The sequence below is a fragment of the Theropithecus gelada genome, chromosome 2, assembly GCF_003255815.1.
Source record: "Theropithecus gelada isolate Dixy chromosome 2, Tgel_1.0, whole genome shotgun sequence".
Taxonomy (NCBI): domain Eukaryota; kingdom Metazoa; phylum Chordata; class Mammalia; order Primates; family Cercopithecidae; genus Theropithecus; species Theropithecus gelada.
This window is the reverse complement of record NC_037669.1, coordinates 143,895,898-143,919,331: the sequence shown is the minus strand read 5'-3', so window position 1 is coordinate 143,919,331 and position 23,434 is coordinate 143,895,898. Positions and strand designations below refer to the sequence as shown.

The 23,434-nt window shown below is 33.9% G+C and overlaps 1 long non-coding RNA gene across 1 annotated transcript in view; it reads left to right on the top strand.

Annotated features, from left to right (window-relative positions):
* LOC112619740 overlaps positions 1–23,434 on the top strand; it is a 125,648-nt gene that overhangs the window by 81,486 nt on the left and 20,728 nt on the right. The window lies entirely within an intron of this gene.

Sequence of the window (23,434 nt, the reverse complement as noted above, 5' to 3'; positions counted from 1 at the left end):
TGAAGATTTGGGGACTAGAATTAATGAGTACAGTAACCTTATGGATAGAACCTTCAGAGTTTTTCATTATCTATGTGAAGAGATAATTCTAAGATATTTGAGATCTAGTATCTGTCAGCTTGGGAACTCGTGTGTAGTCCCAAGACTAGACAAGGAAACCCTTATTAGTATTTTTATTTTCCATTTCAAATAAAAATGGTATGTGTTAAAAAAAAAAAAAAAACTGAGCTGGTTCAAGCTGTAAAGCATGTCTTAATTATATGTTTGGTAATACCTGAAAGCCAGAAGATTCCCAGAAAAAAAGAAAAAAAGTGTTGATTAAGTATCTTCCCCTTTTGAGGGTAGATAGAAAGAATAAAAGGAATTTCAAAGTCTCAGGTTGTTAGGAAGCTGCAAAGGTGATTTCTTTTTCTCCATTCCTTCACCTTAGCAAGGTGATAAGGCAGATGAGGGGAAGTAGGAGGCACAGGACCATGAAAATGGACCCAAGGTGATGGGGCTCTGTTCTCTTATAAATGGTCATCCTTCCAGGACATCCTTTCTCGCAGGCTGCTTCAGCATCTACTGACTGATCTCTGAAATTCGTTTCTCTCATTTCACCTTCATAGCTCAGAGTTTGTAATCCATCCATTTTGTGCTGTTAATGATAAACCACTTGTAAAGATCAGTTTAATTTCTAATATAAATAATACAAAATAAGAGATGAAAATATTAGGTACACAGACGTTAAGAAATTTAAAAAAAAAAATTTCCCTCTCATTTTTTTTTTGTTGTTTAAAACAAACCTTTTTCACTTCTTCCTCTCTTTTCCTCATTTATCATCTTATTTCTTATTTACAGTTTTACTTGTTTGTGATAGTGGCAGGATGATATTAATTTCAAAATCCTTAGAAACATAATTTGTTGAATCTAAAAGTTAAAGGTGGCTTTGTGCTTAGCTTTTTCCTAGAAAGATCTAATATTAAAATGTGACTTGCTATTATAAACCTTTTAGTGTAAATTATGAGCTTTAAAAAGAAATGAGAAAGCCTTCTTGAGAAAATGGTCTTTATCATGCTATATCCTACGAGCATCCTGTGGCCACTCAGCACTCACATTCTCTTTTACCAACCTATCTCTGTTTCCTTTTCATTATTATGCTCTCACCTTCACGCTGCTGAATATTGCTTTCTTGTCCAATCACCAACAAACACTTATCTTTGCCTGGAAACCTCTTCCATATTTGTTTTTCAACACTCAGAGCTTCACATTTTATGTTTTTTTCATACCTCTCATTTTTATTTTCACTTACATTTTGCCTTTTCCCTCCCCCTTTCTGGGATGATTATTAAAGCATGACTCTGCCCTTACTCAGCTGTTGAGCATAACCTACCACCCATTTTTCCTAAAACATTTAGTAGTGATTTAAAAAGAATAAAACAATAGGAAAAGAGATTGAGGATACATAGTTCTTTCAATCTAGACCTGTGATTATCAACCATTTTGCAGTCATGGGCTGCTTTGAGAATCTGCTTAAAACTAGGAACATTTCACCAGAAAGAGTCACACAATTGCATAACACTTACTGCTGTAGTCTGTTTTGTGTTGCTGTAAAAGAATACCACAGACTGCATAATTTATAAACAATAGAGTTTATTTAGTTCACAGCTCTAGAGACTGGAAAGTCCAAGAGCAGGGTGCTGCATCTGTTGAGAGCCTTCATGCCGTGTCATCCCTCCGGGCCTAATCACCTCGTAACAGTCCTATCTCTCAATATCATCACAATGGCAATTACATTTCAACACTAGTTTTGGAGGGGACATTCAAACCATGGCACATATCAATCTAGGTACACAGATTCCCTGAAACAAGGTGAGTCACTGCTTTCCCAAGTAAGCTAAATTATATCTTACATGAAAATGGTCAATTAGAAATCACTGCCCTTGAACAGCATTATTTGGGTGATTCTAGAACTACTCCTAAGGAACTGTTCCCTAATGTTAAGCCCACAAAGCATAATGGGATACATTTCAAGAAGCACATCCAAGAAATTCATTATTTTATTAAAGGAAGATACATTGTTCAGCAGTTTGTTCACTGATTCACATCACACTAAGCTTCAGAAATCCCTGTGTTTTACTACCAGGAAGCCTGTGCCAGGCACATTCCCACTTCTAGATTCTCCTACCTGACCTTGTCTTCTTTAGAGATGTGCAGGGTTGACACTCACCTCCTCGAGGTGTTTCCTCAACTACAACCCCATAGTTTCTAATATTCTTGTAAAGGTGCTCATCCAAACGCTCCCCTTCTTTCTCATGTGACTCTGTGATGTGTGTTTCTAAAACATCTCTACCAAAGTGCCTATACTTGTAGAGATAGTGAGTGTATGAAGCAGGGGAGGAAAAATTTCTCCTCTACCTTGTTAGGGTTTCTGGCTGGGCCTAAAAATTAAACTGGTCTCAACAGATGAAGAGAAGAAAAGCATACACATTTTATTCAGGAAAATTTTTATATGTACATGTGAGTTCTAAGGATATATTAAAGACTGAAAGAAACAGAGCCAAACACTTACATACAGGGTTGAACAAAGAGTAGTAAATTATGAAAATGTAACAAGACAAAGGAATCTGGCCTAAGACAGGTAATAGTGAAGAAGTAACTAGTAACTAGAAAGATAAAGGTTAATTTAACAAGGTTTGTTTGTATAGATTTCTCTTGGTCTCCACTCCCCATCTCTGGAGATGAACATGTCTTAGTTTCTCCAAATGCAGGGAAGACATCATTCACATGTAAGTTTTATTTCCTGCTTTTGAGAAAAAAAGAAGTAAGATCAGAATGCACTTTTGCATCTACTGTTTTTCAAATTCTTTAATTCAAAATAATCAATATGCCAGAGTGGCACGTATTGGGGTGGCATATTCTGAGGTTTTTCAATGTCAATGGGGCTTTTAAAACTTTGGTTTTCGTGCAAAAATACACATGAAGTTGGTTTTCTACTCCATTTGATATAAAGATATTATTTTTAAATTCCTTGCCATTGAGGGAAATAGATTATCCATGAACATACACTATGTAGATCTAGGACTTGCAACATTGGCTGAGTTTTGAGCACTAGAGAAGAAGCCTAGGGTCTATGAATTCCATGGAGATTGAGAAGCTCAGCAATAGAACATTCGCTGCTTAGTCTAACTCTTGTTTTGTAAAGTATCTCTACTATTTGAACATTTTTTTGAAAAAGTTTTTTTGCCTGAAAATATGCTTCTAGGTCCAGCACCAATTTTGCCTCTTCCATGATCATGACCCATTCTCTAATTCTAATAACCAGGAATCAACTGCAATTTCTCCGGAAAATAAGTCAACTATATTCACCGAGATCATAAAATGTAAAAGAACTGATTGAGAAATGCGAAGCAAAGGGATAGACATTTTTAGAATCCCTATAACGTGCCAGTATGTCCATAAATCATTTTATTTAATGTGGTATTAATTCCATGAGATTTCTACTGTGATTCTCAAATGAAGACACATAAGCCAGATGTTGAATAACCTGCCCTAACACACTGCTAGAAAGTGGAAAAGATAGTTAGAAATTTTTGTTTGTTTAGTTTTTAAATCCGTAAATTTTATTGCATCTAGCTTAGTTTTCTGGCCTCTAGAGCAATTGCCTCTCAAAAATGGAGACAAACAAATGAACCCACTTAATTCTCAAAATAGAAATGCTCATGAGTACTGATAATGACTTTGTATTTTAGTATGTTTTCTCAATGAAGAAGTTACTTTGTAAGACAGTATTTATTGTTTACGACAAGTTTTCTCGACCTTGTTTTTCATCCATCAGGGAGCGGCATATCACTGAATAAAATGGTAGGACACTTTTGGTTTACAACTTTTATATACAGACCTCTGGGAAGTTACAGAGGTATTGCCAGAGTCTCTAAATCTGTATGTGCATTTTGAATTGTTGGCAAGTTGAATAATGTGTCTCATGGAAACATTAATTTGCATCTAGTCTTTAGAACGTATAAAGAGAATATTCCCGGTTAAGAAATATTTTACTGAATTCAGAGCCATTTTTTACACTTTGAGTATTTTTTAGCTAAATGAACACTTATGTACCTGAAAGCATAGAGATAATCAATAATTTTATTTTATTTTAGAAAGTGGTTTTAGTGCTGATAAAGATTGGGAACTCCTAGAATTTCTTTTTTTTAGAAAAAATAATTGCTCCATGTGGTTTTCAGAAGTAAATTAAATTTACTTTGGCACCGCACTGCATTTTATGTCTCTCTGGAAACATTTTGAAGTACATGGTGGATTTAATACCATTTAGTCTTTGCAAATATGATGAGCGGTTCCGTTTCTGATTTTTCGTAATCAGCTGGCCTAGGTATAAGATATTATTGCCTTATAGGGACATCTGCTGGTAGATAAACAAAGATCTGGAACAATAAAATACTGTCTTCTCAGTATTTCCCAGGGCATCTCTCTGAGACTGTAGGCTTGTGTGCATCTGCTTCAGAGAGTGCATGGCTGTTAAAGTTCTGAATATTGTATCATTTCACAGTCCGATCCTTCTGAGGTCACATAAAACTTGCCTTCATTACATATATGCTCTGTGCCCACAACAGATTCACACATGTATTAACTTAAAAAAAAAAAAAAAAAAACTGACCACATATTATCCTGGAAACCTCAGACTTTCTGGAAGCTTATGTAGTCTGGGGCAGGTAGCAAGATAATTGCCGCACCTGGAGTATACAAACTCCCCACAGTAAGCCGTCATGTGCTCTGTTACCTGCCTTGGCTTTTTCAGATATGCATTATCATCTGATACATGCAAAGAAAAAAAAAAAAGCCACTCTTTCTGTTCCCAAATGCAAAAACAAAAGTAAAATAAATTAAATGATGTTACCAACTTCTTAACCTTAAGGCCTTTAATTTTTTCACAAGGAAAAGTATCTTAATAACTTTATCATTAAGTTGAAATGCTCTTCTTTCACTCAGCTACACAAGATTTTTCAGTAAGAATTAGCTGCACTAATTAATTACTACTTATTACTTCAGAGATAATTACTTGGTGAAAGTAAAGCAACCGGTAATACTAGTTCTACTAACCTTAACCATCACCAGAAGGATGAAATACTTGATTTTCTTTTGGTGTTTTATGGAACAAAGATTACCTTCATACTCCATCTTTGGAAAAGCAGCACTGTATTAAATCACATATTATAGACTTAAAATTAAATTGCCCATAAACGTCAATATTGCCAACAGTACAGAGTAGTAACTTATTCATGCCACTTCTTTAAACTCACCACATATTAATGTGCTAATGTGCTGGAAAATAAAGAATCATCATGTGCCTTCCAAATGCTGCTCTCCCTATTGTTTACATATGTATTTTGTAAGTGACTAGAAGACTGTTTCATCAGTTGAGGGATGCCTTGCCAAAAGAAACGACACAATCATTAACTAATTACAACTAAATAATAGCATTGCACATTTTGACAGGTTAACGCATATTCTGTTACAAGTTGGAAACTTGAGAAAGAGAATAATAAAGCTACTACTCTTGCAAAATCCTCAAATGCCAATATGGAAAATAAACTCTTCAAGGATTTTCACCAACCATGTGTTTTTCTTTTTCTTCTTGCCCTCATTGTACAAAAGCAAACAATGTGAAGTTGAGTTAACATTCTAAACTAATTAAGCAAGCAATTAACTTATTTTTACCAATTTTATCCAATTATAAATCAGAGTCTACCCACATTCACCATTTAAACATACTGAAATCATCATTTTGGGCTCTTTTCCCCTTTATCAATGAAGCAGCAGGATACACATGGGCTCAGATATAAAAATAACAAGGGAAACTAGGAGAGGAAAATTGGTATTTTCAAATGTAATCTAGTTCGTTAAAAATCCAAAAGCAGAACACAAAGATGTGCCTGAAATGGCATATTACCGTAATTGTCTCTGAAGAGCTTCTCAGTTTAACTGGGAAAAAAAAAATTTTAGAAGGATTAATAAAAAATTAAATCATCTATTTTATAATTTCTTACAAAATGACTCCAATACTGTAAGCAGAGTGTCTCATTGTTCTCAATCACCCCATACATACTACACCAAAATTCTTCAGAAAAGAAAACAAAAAGAAATTAGAGAGTGTTTTCTAAGCCCTGTCCTTTAGCAAGTAAATAAGATGGCAATTAAAGAATTGTTCTCCACCCTTGTAGGTACTGAACTATATATAAGTAAGTACTACAGACTGTTAAGCCCCATACAATGTGACTGGAGAAAGAATCACTACATGTCAAGTGGCATGCATTTAAGTATAGAATATCTAGTTGTTGGGGTTTTTCTTTTAATTTACTTATTAGAGCTTGGAAAAAATGTTCCCTTAGTTCTACTATTATAAAATTTCACTAGCAAAGACATAAAGTTGGCCAGTTTGCTACCGCTAGAGTAATGAGTAAAGAGAGTCGACATATCAAACTAAACACTGGGAAAACACAAAACATAGGAAATCAATTACAATATAATCTAAGAAGTAAGTCACTTAAGATATTTTGTCCTTAAGACTTGATATGGAATGACGAAAATTTTAAATTACTATATATCTTCCTTATGCGAGAAAACTGAATCATTACTCAGCATACAACAAAAGAGAATCTAAAAGGAAGGAATGTTAACATAAGAAGATGAAACGAGATCCATATATTAAAGGGTGATATTAGTATTGTAAACCCCCCAAAAATTGTAGAAAAAATTAAATTACTTACCTTTCTAGTTCAGTACAAATGTCCTACAGCTAATTATCATGAGATATTGCCTGGAAATTAACCAGTCATGTTGTGTTTCTATCTCCAGATTTACAATTAGTAATGCTATTAATGTGGTTCCTGTACTTAGCGTTACTAATTATATTGCTATGAACTAATGGTGTTAAAAATAGCAATAGCCATCAACTACCAATTAATGCTTAATGAGAGCATATAAACCCTGGCATTGTAATGAATTTCAAAATTATTGTTGCTTGTATTCCTTTTGCAATCGTGCAAAAATGGGTGTAACCAGTAACCACTGAAGTAGGGCATTGATTGAAAGCATAGTTACCACATCATTGCAGGAAAATCAAGAGAAGAAATAAATGGCTCCTTTAAGGAATATACATGTTTCCTTTTAATCTTACAATTCAACACACAGATTTTGGGAAATATTCTGTTCTAGTTACACATATAAAAACACAACTGAAGCATGATTTGTAAAGATGTTTCAAACCCGTGAATAAAATAGGACATTTTTTAAAACTTTGGAAGACGAGTTTCTATAAAAGAACCAGTGAACAAATCATTTATCCTAGAATTTACATAGGGTATAATATCTCAGAAGTTCAGACAGAAGATAGAGATATTAGCTAGGTTAGGCTGGATTATGCTACAGTAACAAATACCCACCAATGGCTTAACATACAAAAATCTATTTCTTGCTTACTCTATATGTCCAGCATTGTCACTTAGGGACTAATGCTCACTAGTTACTCAGGAATCCAGGGTGAAAGAGATTCCATCTTTTCATGTGTTTTCATTACCTGCAGAGGGAACTGGGAAAATTGTTTTCTGTCTATTATTTCTATCCAAAAGTGACTTATATTACTTTAGATGACATTTCATTGGAAAAAAAGGCATATGCTTGTGTCTAAGTACAAACTGATGGAGAATGACAGCAAGAAAGAGAATAACTAGAATACCAAGAGACAACTATATATGTTTTAGTACTTTGGCACTGTTTTAATGACCAAAGCAGGAAAACTTTCTCTAAAATGGAAAACTTCACTGGGGAACTGTCTGGTGGTGAGGGAATATGGAATAAACACCTAATACATCTCTCTGAGTCTCTGGAAATATGTTCTTTGACCTTGTCACTAAGAAAGTCATTTCCTACAATGGGCTATGGGTATTTTCCTAGCAGTACACAGAACTGTGGTATTTATCTTTTCAACTTCAAAAAGATACTTTAATATTTTATCTTGACAGCAGCCTTTTCATCCCTTGGTCCCAGTCAAAACTATAGTGAACTTCAGGAATAGTAAAGAGTAGAAGTCACCTTAGAATGGGATAAGAAAAGGAGTAGCTTAGCCAATAAAGTGGCTAATGATGTGAGCATGTTATGTGTATGTGTTGGTGTATTGTCAAACCAGCACAAAAATATGCTTAAGAAATCCACAATAATTATGCCAATTAGACACTAAAGAAGTGTTATAAATACGAATATACCACCCCAAAATATGGCAGTGACAGAGTTCATGAAATGGCACCCCAGAATATACCCAAAATGTAAGTTTTGGTGTATTGACTATATTGAGGTTGAGGCATTTTGAAAAACAGCAAATGAAAGAAGAATCTTTCTTTGAACTCCCTTTGCCTACCTAAAGACAAATCCTCCAAAATAAACTCCATTGTCATAAACCATCTCCCCAGGAGTTTCATCAACTAGGAAGATGGACTCTTATTACAGGAGCAGAAACTAGAAGTTGACACCACACTGACAAACTTTGTCTAAATCTGTCATTATCACCCATCTATTCTTCTAAGGGCCCATTCATCTTTCCTAAAAAATCATTTATTCTCCCCTAAGTAACCAACATCTCTCTTCCCTTTCACTATTAAGATGGTATGTAAACTCTCACATCTCATGGTTTTGCGAGGTATTAGTTTTTTCCTACAACTCCCTTGTGGACATATTAAAAATTAATAAAGTTACATGCCTTTTCTCTTGCTAATCTGCCTGTTCTCAGTTTTTGTTTGTTTTGTTTGTACACCCAGCTACCAACCCTAGAATGATAAAGTCTTTATTTCCCTGCAGTAGACTAAAAAAAGACACTAAAGAAGACTTGCAAGACTTAACCACAACTCTTACAAATCTACACTTTACTGAAAGAGAAGGATAAAATATAGCATCAGCATTATAGTAAGAACATGCACCACAGCCAAAGGCTATCTTACAGCAAGGGGTCCAGAGTGGTCTGATGCAGGCTCCAATTGTCCTCTTTCTGCAAGGCCATACTGGATGCACTTTCTCACTTGCATCCGTGACATCCAACATGTGTATGGAACACTTAGAAAACAGGGGCTCAAAATAAAGTCTTTGTTGGGTCTTCTCATATTCTGCTGATCCAAAAGGTCATCACTGTTATGCGACTTGCCATAATGGTGGAGCTCACTAGCATCATACCTGAACAGGGTATAAACTGTAAATCTTGGTGTTACTCATAGACTATACTGACAAGCTGGAACAAACTGTCCTGAAACTTGTCTGATAACCATGGTTATAAAATTATACTATTAATTATATTTTTTTCATCCCAAGGCCAAGGCTCAGCATCATTAAGGTATATCTCTTATAAAGCAACTTAGGACAATCCCAAAATAGAAGTATCACTCATAGCACAACATCCAAATGGGTTTCACAAACTGCTAAGCATATGAACCAAGAAGGACACTTATAGTATTAATAGAGCAATTCAAAATACTGGGGTTTAAGGATGAACATACTTCTGGGCAAGGGACATATCTGAATTGTCTGAAGTTATTTTCAAACTGCATCTCACCCCTCCTACTTCAGAGTCCTCTAAAACTTAATGACTGTTGTTGTGCTGAGGCACTGAAACTGAGGCTGGTATGTTTTAGGAGTACTTGCTGTTCTAGTTACTATTCTGTGTGTAACATATTGCCTCACAACTTGGAAATTTAAAATAACTGTTTTATTAGACTTGCTGAATTTATGCTTCAAGAATCTGGAAAGGGTTCGTCATGGTGGAGTATCTACTCTGCTATGTCTGGGGCCTCAGCTAGAAGGACTTGAAGGCTGGGGGCTGGAATTTTCTCAAAGTCTCCATCAGTCACATGTCTGATGGTTGTTGCTGGTTGCCAGCAAGGACTTCAGCTGTGCTCAGCCAGAACACCTACATACAACACCAACATCCACCAGCACCTCTCTCTGGGGTCACTTCACAGCAGGCAGCCAAATATTTCTTACATGGTGCCTCAGGGCTCCAAAATTGAGTGCATGAAGAGAGAGGAAGTAGAAATGTCAGTTGCTTTTGTTTGTTTGTTTGTTTGTTTAAGTTCTGGAAACTAGTCCAGCATAACTTCCACTATGCTTCATCAGTCAAGCAATCACAGGCCCCAAATTCCAGAGGTGGTACAGGACATAGATACCACATCTCAACAGGGGGAGTATCTGTGTTTTAAAACTGTGACATCTGCCTACAATAAAGTGTTTTCAATGTTTGGCTTCCAGTCTTCAACTTTTATTCTGTTTTGCCAGACACCTAGTATAAGACCATAATACTTGCCTTTTTGGAAGTCTGCAATTAGAATTCACCCAAGCAGCCTTAAAACAAAAATCTATTGAGTAGTGAGACTGGGCAGTCAACAGAGGGTACGGCAAGTTCCACTACAGGTTCTTGAGAAAAGTTATTGAAAACTGATGCAACAAGATTGGAAATCTATTTTTGTAATTCATAGGCAACCATAACTACTGAAAACTGTTATATAATTTATGTAAATTATCTTCTAGAGAAAGAACACAAAAGTTCAGTGATCTTGAATTGAATTCACCTATCTAATAGAGCACTCATGGACAAGGCTCAAAAAGATGATAGATACTCATTTTGTGATTAAGTTTATTAAAAGGAGCAAAAAAGTATCAGTGCTCATTATATTTTGTTATTGTATATGATAAAATAAGTGGTCCCATCATGAAATTTGCTAAAATAAAGATAAAAATATTTTTATTTAGTGTAGCTAAAGCTAGAGGTTAAAGTCTTTGATTACATTTTCACAAATTTGCTGGCACCGAAATTTTTAACAGCTGGGAAAGAAGACATGGTAGTTTGAAAGAGAATGATAACATATGTATTGATTCCATCATTATAAGCTATATATATCTAACTTGCTATAAAAGTCAATTTCAATTGAAGAATATAAAATAACAAATCTGATTGCCTTTATATCCAAAAGAATTTTAGTTTGAATTTCAACATTCAAAGTATATATCCAATATGATTACACTAATTGATATTCTGCACAAACTCCATTGAAAATAAGCACAGTAAATGATAACTACATTTCTTTGGGTTCTTACATAGAGCTAGTTTTAAAATGGATATTTGAGTTATTTTCCGCAGCTAATATTTTTATGTGGAAGTCTTATTCCATATCCTGAATAAGATGAGTTTCTTGAGCATGATATTTGTCTTCTCATTGACTTCTAGGATTTAGTCCAACGAACTGATTGGTTAGGAGTTGTTCCCTTTATTTCCCCACATGTTTTGTTCATTATTTTCAACTTTTGGCAGTTGGTTGATGGGTTGATGAATTATTCTGCCCACAAAGGAAGCTCTGCTTTTTAGACAAGGGTATATGTGTAGCTTGCCTAGAAGTGTGTCTGTTTTTATTTTTTCTTAAATTTAATTGTGAATTCTTCAAGACAGAAGAAAATGACATACTCTTATACAAAATATTGATAATTACACAATGGTATGCTAATTAGCTATGTGCCTCTAACTTAGAATAAAACACCAAATCTTAAAAATGAGAGAAAAAAATCAATTTACATAAGCAAACAAAATATAAAAATCATCAGAGGAAATTTCACAAAGCAATATATAGGATCTATTTTTCAAAGCTGTAAAATTTTATCAAAGAACATTATCATGTTTCTTAATGAAAAGATTATGTATACATATATATATACACACATATATATATATTCCAAACTAAATTATATTGGAGTTGATATAATTACATTAAAGTTCACATTGAAAAATAAAAGTACAAACAAATAAAAGACAGTTTTTGAAGACATACCTTACCGAATACCAAAACCTACCATGAGGCTATTGTAATAAAATAATAGTTATAAGCACTTAAATATAAAAATAAACCACTGGAATAGGTTCAAAGATCTCCAAACAGAAAAGAATGTTTAGAAAAACACCAAATAACATAGATGATATTCTATTTCAAATCTGATATCTTTGTATATTAATATAAAATTTAAAAGTTAGAACCTCTACCAGAAACTATGAAAATAACTCCAAGTAGAATAAAGTTCTAAATCTCAGAAAACAAGTTAGAAAAATACTAGGAAATAATTTGATCTTAGAGTAAAGAGAATCTTCTTAAAGCAAACAATGAAACTCAATACAATGAATCTCAAATAATGAAAAATGATCATAGAAAAGGTAAATATATAACTACATAAGAATTAAACTGCATATCATAACAAACACCATAAATAAAAATATCTGCAACACAAATTATGAAAGTTTAATATCTATAAGTTATTAAATGCTTACATACTGATAAGGAAACAATCTACAGAAGAAGAAATACACATGGACAATAAGCATGAAATAAGATACTCAACCTTACTAGTAGTCAGGAACAAAACAGATTTAAACAACACAAAGTACAAAGAACCATTGAATTAACAAAAATTAAAAGAATTGTAATAACTACTATTAGTGAGTATAACTGGTAGGGGTATAAATTCTTAAAACCTTTTTATAAATAATCTAGCATCATAAGTGAAAGCAAGACATATACACATTAATTGACCTAGCAGTATCACTTGTGGAAATCTACTCTACAGAAATAAAAGTGCTGCCAGTATGTAAAGATACATGGAGGCAGGTGCTTATCAGAGCTTTCCTTGAGCATCACAAATATTGGAAAATAACAATGACAAAAGTCATTATGTCCACTTATAGGAGAATGGTGAAATAGCTTCCAGGATGTCTATACTATGAAATATTATGTAGTTATATGAAAGAAAGAGCTCTGTATATTGACTGACAAGGGCATCCATGATATGTTAAATTAAAAAGCCAGCTTCACACTAGTTTTTCTACTGGAATCCTGTATCTGTTTAACCAGAGCAAGAGAAAGAGAGAGACAAAGAGAGAGGGGAGAGAGAGAGAGAGAGAGAGAGAGAGAGGTAAAATATGTAAGAATGAAGTTTGTATAAAAAGGATATGGAAAGATTATATTAGGGTTAGTTAAATTTGAGGGGTGGAAATTGGGGCTAACAGAAGAGGAGGGAATAATTAGCAATCTTTTCATTATCTCTTGTTTATTTGACCATTTGTAATTAAAAAAAAACTCAAAGGAGACAGATGACCTTGAATTCATCTTTAAAAGCAGGTCCCCACTTTGCCTATAAAGATACACATAAACTGAAAGTGAAGGAGTGGAAAAAGATATTTCATGCAACTGGAAACCAAAAAAGAGCAGGAGTAGCTATACTTGTATCAGATAAAATGAACTATATAGCAAAAACTGTAAAAAGACACAAAGGAGGTCACTATATAGGGGTAGTCAATTCAGCAAGAAAATATAAGAATTATAAATATCTATGCACCCAACACTGGAGCTCCCAAGTATATAAAGCAGACATTAGTAGATCTAAAGGGGGAGATAGCAATGCTATAATAGTAGGGGACTTTAACACCCCACTTGCAGTAATGGACAGATCATCCAGACAGAAAAACAACAAAGAAACGTTGGAGTTTAACTACACACTAGACCTGATAGACCTTACTGACATTTACAAAACATTTCACCCAACTGCTACAGAATTCACATTTTCTTCATTAGCACATGAAAGAAGGATTCTCCAGGATTATCTCCAGATAATCTCTTAGGCCACAAAAAAAGTCTGAACAAATTAAAAAAAGTAGCAATCATATTAAGTATCTTTTCTGACCACAATGAAATAAAACTAGAAATCCATAACAAAAGAAACCTCAAAAACTTGACAAACACATGAAAATTAAACAACATGCTCCCGAGTGATCAACGGGTCAATGAAGAAATTTAACGAGGGAATTTAAAAATTTACTGAAACAAATGAAAATGGAGAAAAAACTTACCAAAATCTGTGGAATACAGCAAAAACAGTACTAAGAGGGAAGTTTATAGCAATAAATGCCTACATCAAAAACATAGAAAACCATCAAATAATCCTAACAACATATCTCAAGAAACTAGAAAAGCAAGAACAAACCAAACCCCAAATTAGTAGGGAAAAAGAAGACATAAAGATCAGACCAGAAATCAATGAAATCAAGACAAAAACAAAACAAAAAACAACAACAACAAAAACTACAGACAGAGAGTCAACTAAATAAAAAGTTGTTTTATTGAAGAGTTAAATAAAATCCACAAACCATTAGATAAACTAACGAAGGGAAAAGAAGAGACAATTTAAGTAAATAAAATCAGAAATGAAAAAGGCGATATAACAACCGAGACCACAAAAATACAAAGAATCACGGGAGACTATGATGAACAACTATATGCAACTAATTGAAAAACCTAGTTGAAATGGATAAATTTGTGAACACATACAACCAAGATTGAATCTTAAAGAAAAAGAAAACCTCAACAAATTAATAAGTAACAAGATTGAAACTATAATAAAACACCTTCTATCGAAGAAAAATCCGGCACTTAACGGTTTCACAGACAAATTCTACCAAACATTTAAAGAGCTGATACCAATTGTACTCAAACTCTTTTTAAAAATTGAAGAAATGGGCCAGGTGCGGTGGCTCCTGCCTGTAATCTCAGCACTTTGGGAGGCCGAGGTGGGTAGATCACCTGAGGCCAGGAGTTCAAGACCAGCCTGGCCAACTTGGTGAAACCCTGTTTCTACTAAAAATACAAAAATTAGCCAGGCGTGGTGGCGGGCGCTTGTAATCCTAGCTACTAGGGAGGCTGAGGCAGGAGAATCGCTTGAACCCAGGAGGCAGAGGTGTCATGAGCCAAGATCGTGCCAATGCACTCCAGCCTGGGTGACAGAGCCAGACCCTTCTTTAAAAAAAAAAAAAAAGAGAGAGAGAAGGAGAAGAAATGGAAATACTTTCAAACTCATTGTACAAGGCCAGCATTACCCTGGTACCAAAATGAGACAAAGACAAAACAAAAATAGGAAACTATAGGCCGATATCATAAATGAACATGGATGCAAAAGAAATCTTTAACAAAATACTATCAAATCAAATTCAACAACACATTAAAGAGAGTATTCATCATGATCAAGTGGGATTCATCCCAGGGAAGCAAGGATGTTCAATATACACAAATTAGTGTAGCACATTAACAAAACTAAGAACAAAAATTATGACTAAATAGATGCCAAAAAAAGCATTTGATAACATTTAACATCCCTTCATAATAAAAACTCTCAAAAAACTTGGATATAAAAGGAACATAACTCAAAATAATAAAGGCCATATATGACAAACCCACAGCTAACATTGTACTGAATAGGCAAAAACTGAAGACATTTCCTCTAAGATCTGGAACAAGACAAGGATCCCAAACTTCATTGCTTTTGTTCAACATACTATTATGATACATGCATTCAGTAAAGTTGCAGTATATGAAATTAATATATGAAAATCAGTAATATTTATATATAAAAAGAGAACAAACTGAAAAATAAATCAAGAAAGCAGAATTCATTTAACCAAAGAAGTGAAAGGTCTATCAGAGGAAAACTATGAAACACTGATGACAGAAATTGAAGAGGGCATACAAATAAAGAAAAGATATTCCATGTTCATAGATTGGAGGAATTAATATTGTTAAAATGATAATACTACTTAAAGCAATTTACACCATCAAAATAGATATTCCAAGCTAAGTGATAAAAAATATTATCTAAATCCAGGAAAATTTCAGAGACTTGAGGCCTGGGCAAGTTGAGGGCAGCTCCTGAAGAATTGATCTCAGTTTCACACAATGATAAAGAAATGACTGAGAAACGTGCTAAGGTTGCTTGGCTCCTGTACCTGGTGGCAGGCAAGCATGTTGCCAGCATCCCTATGCACTGGGAGGATCTCTCAGGAGGACATAACATTCTGAAAAAGTGGAACAAGGAGCACTTCCAGCACATGACAGCTTCCTCATTCCACACAGGTGGCTTCATGAACAGCTGACTGTGCTTGTGGGAACCTTTGAGGCCTATAAGGCAGTTCCTCCCTCTGGGAGCATGCTGAGCTATCAACTGCTCTACTTATCTCTGCAAAGATATCTGCGTCTTATATTATTTAAAAAATTGTATGTCTTTCGAAAGCATCTGTTGGTGCCTTTCTGCCAATCACAATACTGCCTTATTGTGATTATCATGCATTTATAAAGTGAACTTCTAAGAAAATATAAACAACTTGGCTTTTAAAACTTCCCAACTTTTATTTTAAGTTCAGGGGTACATGTGCAGGATGTGCAGATTTGTCACATAGTTAAACATGTAAACATGGCTTATTTTCTTCTTCTTTTTTTTTTATTATACTTTAAGTTCTAGGGTACATGTGCATAACGTGCAGGTTTGTTACATATGTATACTTGTGCCATGTTGGTGTGCTGCAACCATCAACTCGTCAGCACCCATCAACTCGTCATTTACATCAGGTATAATTCCCAATGCAATCCCTCCCCACTCCCCCCTCTCCATGATAGGCCCCGGTGTGTGATGTTCCCCTTCCCAAGTCCAAGTGATCTCATTGTTCAGTTCCCACCTATGAGTGAGAACATGCGGTGTTTGGTTTTCTGTTCTTGTGATAGTTTGCTAAGAATGATGGTTTCCAGCTGCATCCATGTCCCTACAAAGGACACAAACTCATCCTTTTTTATGGCTGCATAGTATTCCATGGTGTATATGTGCCACATTTTCTTAATCCAGTCTGCCACTGATTAAAGCTGAACTAATTTTTTTTAAAATTGTTTGCTTTCTAACTGACAAAATTCTTGTTTTCACATGCATGATGCAGTAAAATTATATTTACAGCTAGGATAATATTCAAAATATGTAACAGCTAGTATGTGTTTGGCATGGACTCGTCAGAACACATGCCATCCATAAACAACCAGTACTGGTAGATAGCAGTAAAACACCAGTCCTGTTTATAACTCTCTGTGAATAATTAGCACAAAATGAAAAATAGAAAGGGGATCAATAAGTCATTGGCATATCTATACTTCTCTGACAGATTTTTAAATGGCCAAAAGGTATTCCTAAAATAAATAACATTGTGCTAAAGGAACTTGTCTCCTCCCTAAGAGTTTTTCATATAAATAGAATTTATGGCGATAATATACTGGCAAGCAGCTGGTAGAAATACAGTAGCACATATAGTAGCATTGATGCACTTAAAATTAAGAATTGCAACATTAGTAAGCCTATTTGTTTATATATACATTTATTTATATATACATTTATTTACACCTCACTTTGTTTTATGTAAACTTTGAAAAGGCCATATGATATAATGAATGAGAAGTTCACCAACTGCAGTTAATTCTAGAAAACACATTGAGTAAAAGAGAGCATAGCTTGAGACAAGTATATTTGAGTTATACTCAGAAATATACACTATAAATACAACATGGATAAATGATTTAATTGTACTTATTAGTGCATATGTAAAGTTAATTCAAATGATGCTCAGCAAAGGCAATAAAACATATAAACAAATATTCTATAACTTTCTCCATTCAGCTAAGCCATACACTTTATTTTTGTCTGTATTATTTTGCTGTACATCTATACAAAATTTTGAGCCTAAATTCATTTGAGTTTAATTTTTCAAAAGTAGTAAATACTATGATCTATTATATTTTAATTTGCGTCTGTGCTTTTCCCAAAGGTAAAGGTAAAAGATCCAGTTTGATCTCTGTACTTATGCAATCCTCGACCTCTATTTATCATATAAACACTGGTGCTAATTAAAATAATGGATTCTTTTAGCAGCAAATTCCAACTAAACCCAGAATCACAGAATAATAATTTGTACCATATAGGGGAGATATTTTGTCAAGCAATTGAGTATGTCTATACAGTTAGGCTTTTTTACTGCATTTCTTTATAGTATGCATATTAGGCATATTTTAAATCCCATGAGTCCTGCAGTAAATTTTCTACATTGTCAAATATTTTGTCCTTGACTGATTCTCAGCTTTAATACATTTTTATATTTGTAATTCATTTTTGTTTTAATGTTGTTTCTTCATGTCTAAAACTATGACTTCTAATCAATCTATTGATATTTTTATTTCTATATTATTTTGCAATTCATTGTAATTCATCACAGAACTTGACATATTTATTAACTATAAATGGGTTGTGGCCAAACTAAGTCATTAAATATGCTGTGTGACTTTCCCTAAAATATGCTTGGCTCTTCTAACTAAAACAAATATTTATTTATGAAATTACATGGTTGTCTAACTCCTTGAACATTAGGAGATATAAAAGATACACACCATTATATTGAAAAACTCTGGCATGACAACTGTTTCAATTTAACCTTTGGATTTCAAGTTCTATTTTTATTATAATCCATATGTATGGATGTGTCAGCAAATGTTCATGATCAAAGAGAACATTATGTATACTATATTCACATTACACATTTATCTTTCCAATAGGTCATGCATAAACGAGCAATAATACCATCAATAAACAAAACCTATACATAATAATATAAAATATTCATCTTTGCCAATTGTTTCAATCTCTATTCTACCAAATCATCCCAAAATTTGTTAATCAGCAGCAAAATGGACAGACTCAAAGGTCACACCCTTGCCTTGTCCATGCTCTAGAGGAAGTGTTAATGAGCATAAAATTAGCCAAAAGTTGGCAGCAGTTAGATGAAAGAGAAGCAGGAGGTCTGTGGACAATTCGCAAACTAATCACCTTCTGAGTAATTGGAAATAGGCCACCATCATTTTAAACTTAGTTACAGTCCAGTATTAATTTTTCCCGTGAGCACCTTTGTTACACATTGCATAATATCTATTTCCATTTCTACCGTGACCACAAATTAAACTTGAATGATTTTATAATGATTTAAAGAAAAGCCTATAAAAATTCAAAAGCACACTCCTAGAGCACCTTCCATGTGCTTGGATATATTCAAGGTTCAAGGAATACTGGGATGAACAAGATACATTTTCTTTCTTCATGTCACTTAAATTCTAGTGGAGAAGACCTATAATAAATAAGTCAATAGTCTCTTGCAAATTATTCTATCGCAGAGCAATATTGTTGGAAATAGGAGTTATGGAGGGCATATTGAGTCGGCTGAGGAGAAAGTGGGCGATGTCTAAAAAGGGTTAATACATAAGCTCAAAGTTTAGAAGAATAGGAAGAGGCTTCTTGTTCTAAGCCTGTGTCCAGGCAACATTTTCTCTACAATTTCTTTCAGATAAGTTGCTTTCCTGATTGCAACTATTCACACTCATCTATCTTTGCTTTTCTAAAATGCCATTTAAATATGCAACTGCCCTGATCCAAAATCTATTACAAAAAGAATCAGCTATTTAATATGCATGACTTCCAATATCTGTTTTCAGCCCACAGCCCCTACTCATCTTAATCTACAAAACATAACCCCCGGTTCATCAGACGAGCATTCTCATCTGCCATGTTCATTCACACACTGGGCTTCTATCGCTTAACCCTGCCCTTAACCCAACATGCTTTAGGAAGCCCAGCATGAGTACTACCTCCAGCTTTCTCTAAAATGGTGACACAACAGAAAAAAGATAAGCTTTGGAGTTAAATTCCCAGGTGAAAAGCTCCCGGGCCTCCCTAAAATCTAGTTTCCTCGTCTGCAGAATGAAATGAAATAATCAATACTGTCTCAAGAATATGGTGAAGAGAATACTGAACCCATACTAACCTTGTTTTGTTTTAATTTCTCTTTCATTTGTTGACATAATGTTATTTTTATCTTTATTTTATCTAATAATATTGAGGACATTTGTTAATTCTGTCACTCAAGCAAAATTGCAGTCCTATGAGGACATACACCGTATTTCTCTCTTCTGTGTTCCTTGCTACAGTGCTGGACATACTGAAAATGTTCAAAAACAAGAACTTACCAATTGATGAATGAGATACATGATTGCCAATAAGTTAAAAGAAATAATTGAAAAACTAATTAATGTTTTGGATGTAGCACAAAGATGCTTCATCATAAGCATAACTGGTTAGCAATGAAATCCAGCTTTGTCAAATAATAAAAAAAGAGAAATAAAATAATGTGAATAAGGTAGAAATATTTTACCAAAAATTTTAATATTTCCTAAAATTTAATTTGAGACATTCAGAAAGAGGAAAAGTATTTACATAAGAAACATAGAGGGCTGGGTGCGGTGGCTCATGCCTGTAATTCCAGCACTTTGAGAGGCCCAGGCGGATCACAAGATCAGGAGTTCGAGACCAGACTGACCAATATAGTGAAACCCCATCTCTACTAAAAATACAAATAAATAAAAAAAATAAAAAAATAAGCCTGGCGTGGTGGCACATGCCTGTAATCCCAGCTACTCAGGAGGCTGAGGCAGGAGAAATGCTTGAACCTGGGAGTGGAGGTCACAGTGAGCTGAGATCATGCCACTGCACTCCAGCCTGAGCAATAGAGCAAGACTCTGTCTCAAATAAAAGAGGAAAAAAAGAAAGAAAGAACGAAAGAAACATAGAAGAAATAGGTTCAAAACAATAAAGATTAGCTATTTTGGCATAAAGCTATACTGAATCTATTACCAAATTCTCACATTTAGTCTCAGAAATGTAGGCTACATATGCTTGAAAATAATGTTTTTTTCTACAAAGCAAGGTCATCATCTCTACAACTCAAAAAAAAGATAACAAAACTTTATGTTTACACATTTAGAAAAAAACTAAAGGGAAAAAGTGCATTTTTAAAAATGCAGAATTTTCTAACTTTTAAAAGGTAAGAAATATGTGTTTCATATTAAATAAAATACTAAACATCCATATTTCAAGTAATAGTTAGCATGATATGCCCTCCTATTCCCATGCTGCTGGGATAATACAAATGTGTTTCCCATTTCATATTTCAGAATTAAACACAAAACACCATCTAATGAAGTTTTTAGGATATCTTATTCAAATAGTGATTCAGAGAATCCTGTAGATGAATAAAAATACATGATCAGAAATGCATACACAGCAACTAAAACTCAACTACATAATTAGGGGATCTGTTTTGTCTCTAGCTCAAATTACATGTTACTTGATAAATATGTGTTTATCTGGTTATGAGACAAAATTCTCCCTCCTTTATGTCTGAATCCACATCTCTGATAATTAAAGAAGTATATACTTGATATACTTGAATTCATGAGAAACATACTCACTGAGTTCTAGTAACATTATCCACCAAACTCTTAACACATTCATAATGGTTTATTTAAAATAAATATTGATTTAAAATTTAATAAAATGATGGTTATCATCGTCTGACTTGCAAGTAATAGGAGCTAAATTCAAATTCTGGCTTTTTCATTTGCCAACTTTACAGTACTACTTTAAAGAAGTTACTTAACCTCTCCAAGGCTTATTTTTATCATTTATAAAATGAGGTTAACGATACCACCACAGAGATCTTGAAAGAATTAAGTGTTCAATATATATTAATAACTGTTAAAACTAACTGCTTCCTAGCCCCAAAACTGAAAACCTTAAGGATGTATTATATAGAGAGTTTGCCTGTGCATCTGCCTCAGTACTTGGCAAAGTGACTGACTTATAATATAGATATAATATTTTATGAGTAAATTTCATGAAAATAATTTGGGAGTTGAATGCAAAATATTTCTATATGCCTATACGCTTGCATGGTACCATCCAGAAAAGCTTTTCAGGATGTCATATTCTTCTAAGCCATTGGCCAGGATGGAGGGAGAGAAGGATTTAATGAGATAAGGGGTTCCTCTGTGACTTTACTTTTGACATTTGAACAAGATCGTGCTGAAATTTAAATCTACTCATATAGATTTCAAGTTCACTTACATATATACTTAAAAACTCTCCTATGTTGTTCAGATAATTAAATTTATTGCTTTTCAGAATTTATGCAGAATTAAGAGGCAAAACTTTAAAAAATTTTATGAGAAGGACAGAAGGTGAGTATAGGAAGTAAAATTATCTCAATAATTTAGGTTATAAAAAATTCTCGTGTGAATGAGTTACAAAGTTCTCAAGCTTTATTTGAGGTAAGACACAAAACATGAAGCTGAGAATTGTAATTACTTCCTACAACAAAAAAGGAGAAATAATTTAACACATAATGTTCTAATGATGTGACATTTATTCATTGAATACATATTTTTCTAAGGTATTTTTTAGGTCCATCTTGTCCATACAGTAGCCACTAGACACATGAAACTATTTAAATTTAAATTTATATTAATATTTAAAAATCACACTGGGCACGGTGGCTCACACCTGTAATCCCATCACTTTGTGAGGCCAAGGCAGTCGGATGACTTGAGGCTATGAGTTCAAGACAAGTCTGGCCAACGTGGGGAAATCCTGTCTCTATTAAAAATACAAAAATTAGCCAGACGTGGTGGCGCATGTCTGTAGTTCCAGCTACCCAGGAAGCTGAAAGATGAGAATCACTTGAACTTGAGCATGGGAGGCAGAGGTTGCCATGGATCTGCAGCCTGGCAGTCAAGATAGCACCACCACACTCCCGCCTGGGTGACAGAGAAAGACTCTGTCTCAAAAAAAAAAAAAAAAAAAAAAATTAAAATTAAAATTAAAATTTGTCCCTCAGTCACACTAGTCACATTTCAATTGCTCTATAGCCACATGTGACCAGTGATTACCATATTGGATAGTCCAGAAAACATTTCTATCATCTCAGAAAGTTTTATAGGACAATAACTCTTCTAGATAGTTTAGGGCCACAAAAAAGGTTGAGGGCAGTACACTATAGCCAAAGAGCTGAAGATATATGCTGGAGGAGATGAGACATGAGCAAAAACCATTTTAATACAAAACAGTTTTAATTTTACAAATCAAGTGCCACAAGAACACTGGTGACCACAGAAGACTGTTCGTTAAGATTTTAGTTTAATTTTGAAGAACGAGCAAGATATTTACATTTGTTGCATGGCTTTAAATTTCTCTTTATGTAAAAAATAAATTTTTTAGTGCTGCAATTATAGGAAAGTGAAGGCTTTTAGTGCTCTTCGACTAATGTGTCTTCTTACTTTATAAATGTTGTGTCTTTACTAGAAAAATTTAAGGCAAGTTTACTTTCATCTTAAGATTTTTTAGATCTTTCATTGTTCCTTAACAATTATTTGTTGAAGACTCCAGAAATAATGTACTTCTAAATTATTTTAAATTCAAAATTGCTTCATTGAGATTTGATACTTAACCTAGCTCATGTTAAGAAACAATGAATATGATGTGTTAAATGCAAAAACAATGTAGTATCAGTGCTATAAAGTTTGTTTATAAATTCTTTCCTGAGATAAAAGCATTCATACTAAAAAATACAAAAAAAAATTTTTGTTTTGTCTGACTCATCACCTCTCCACATCATTTTCTCTATCTT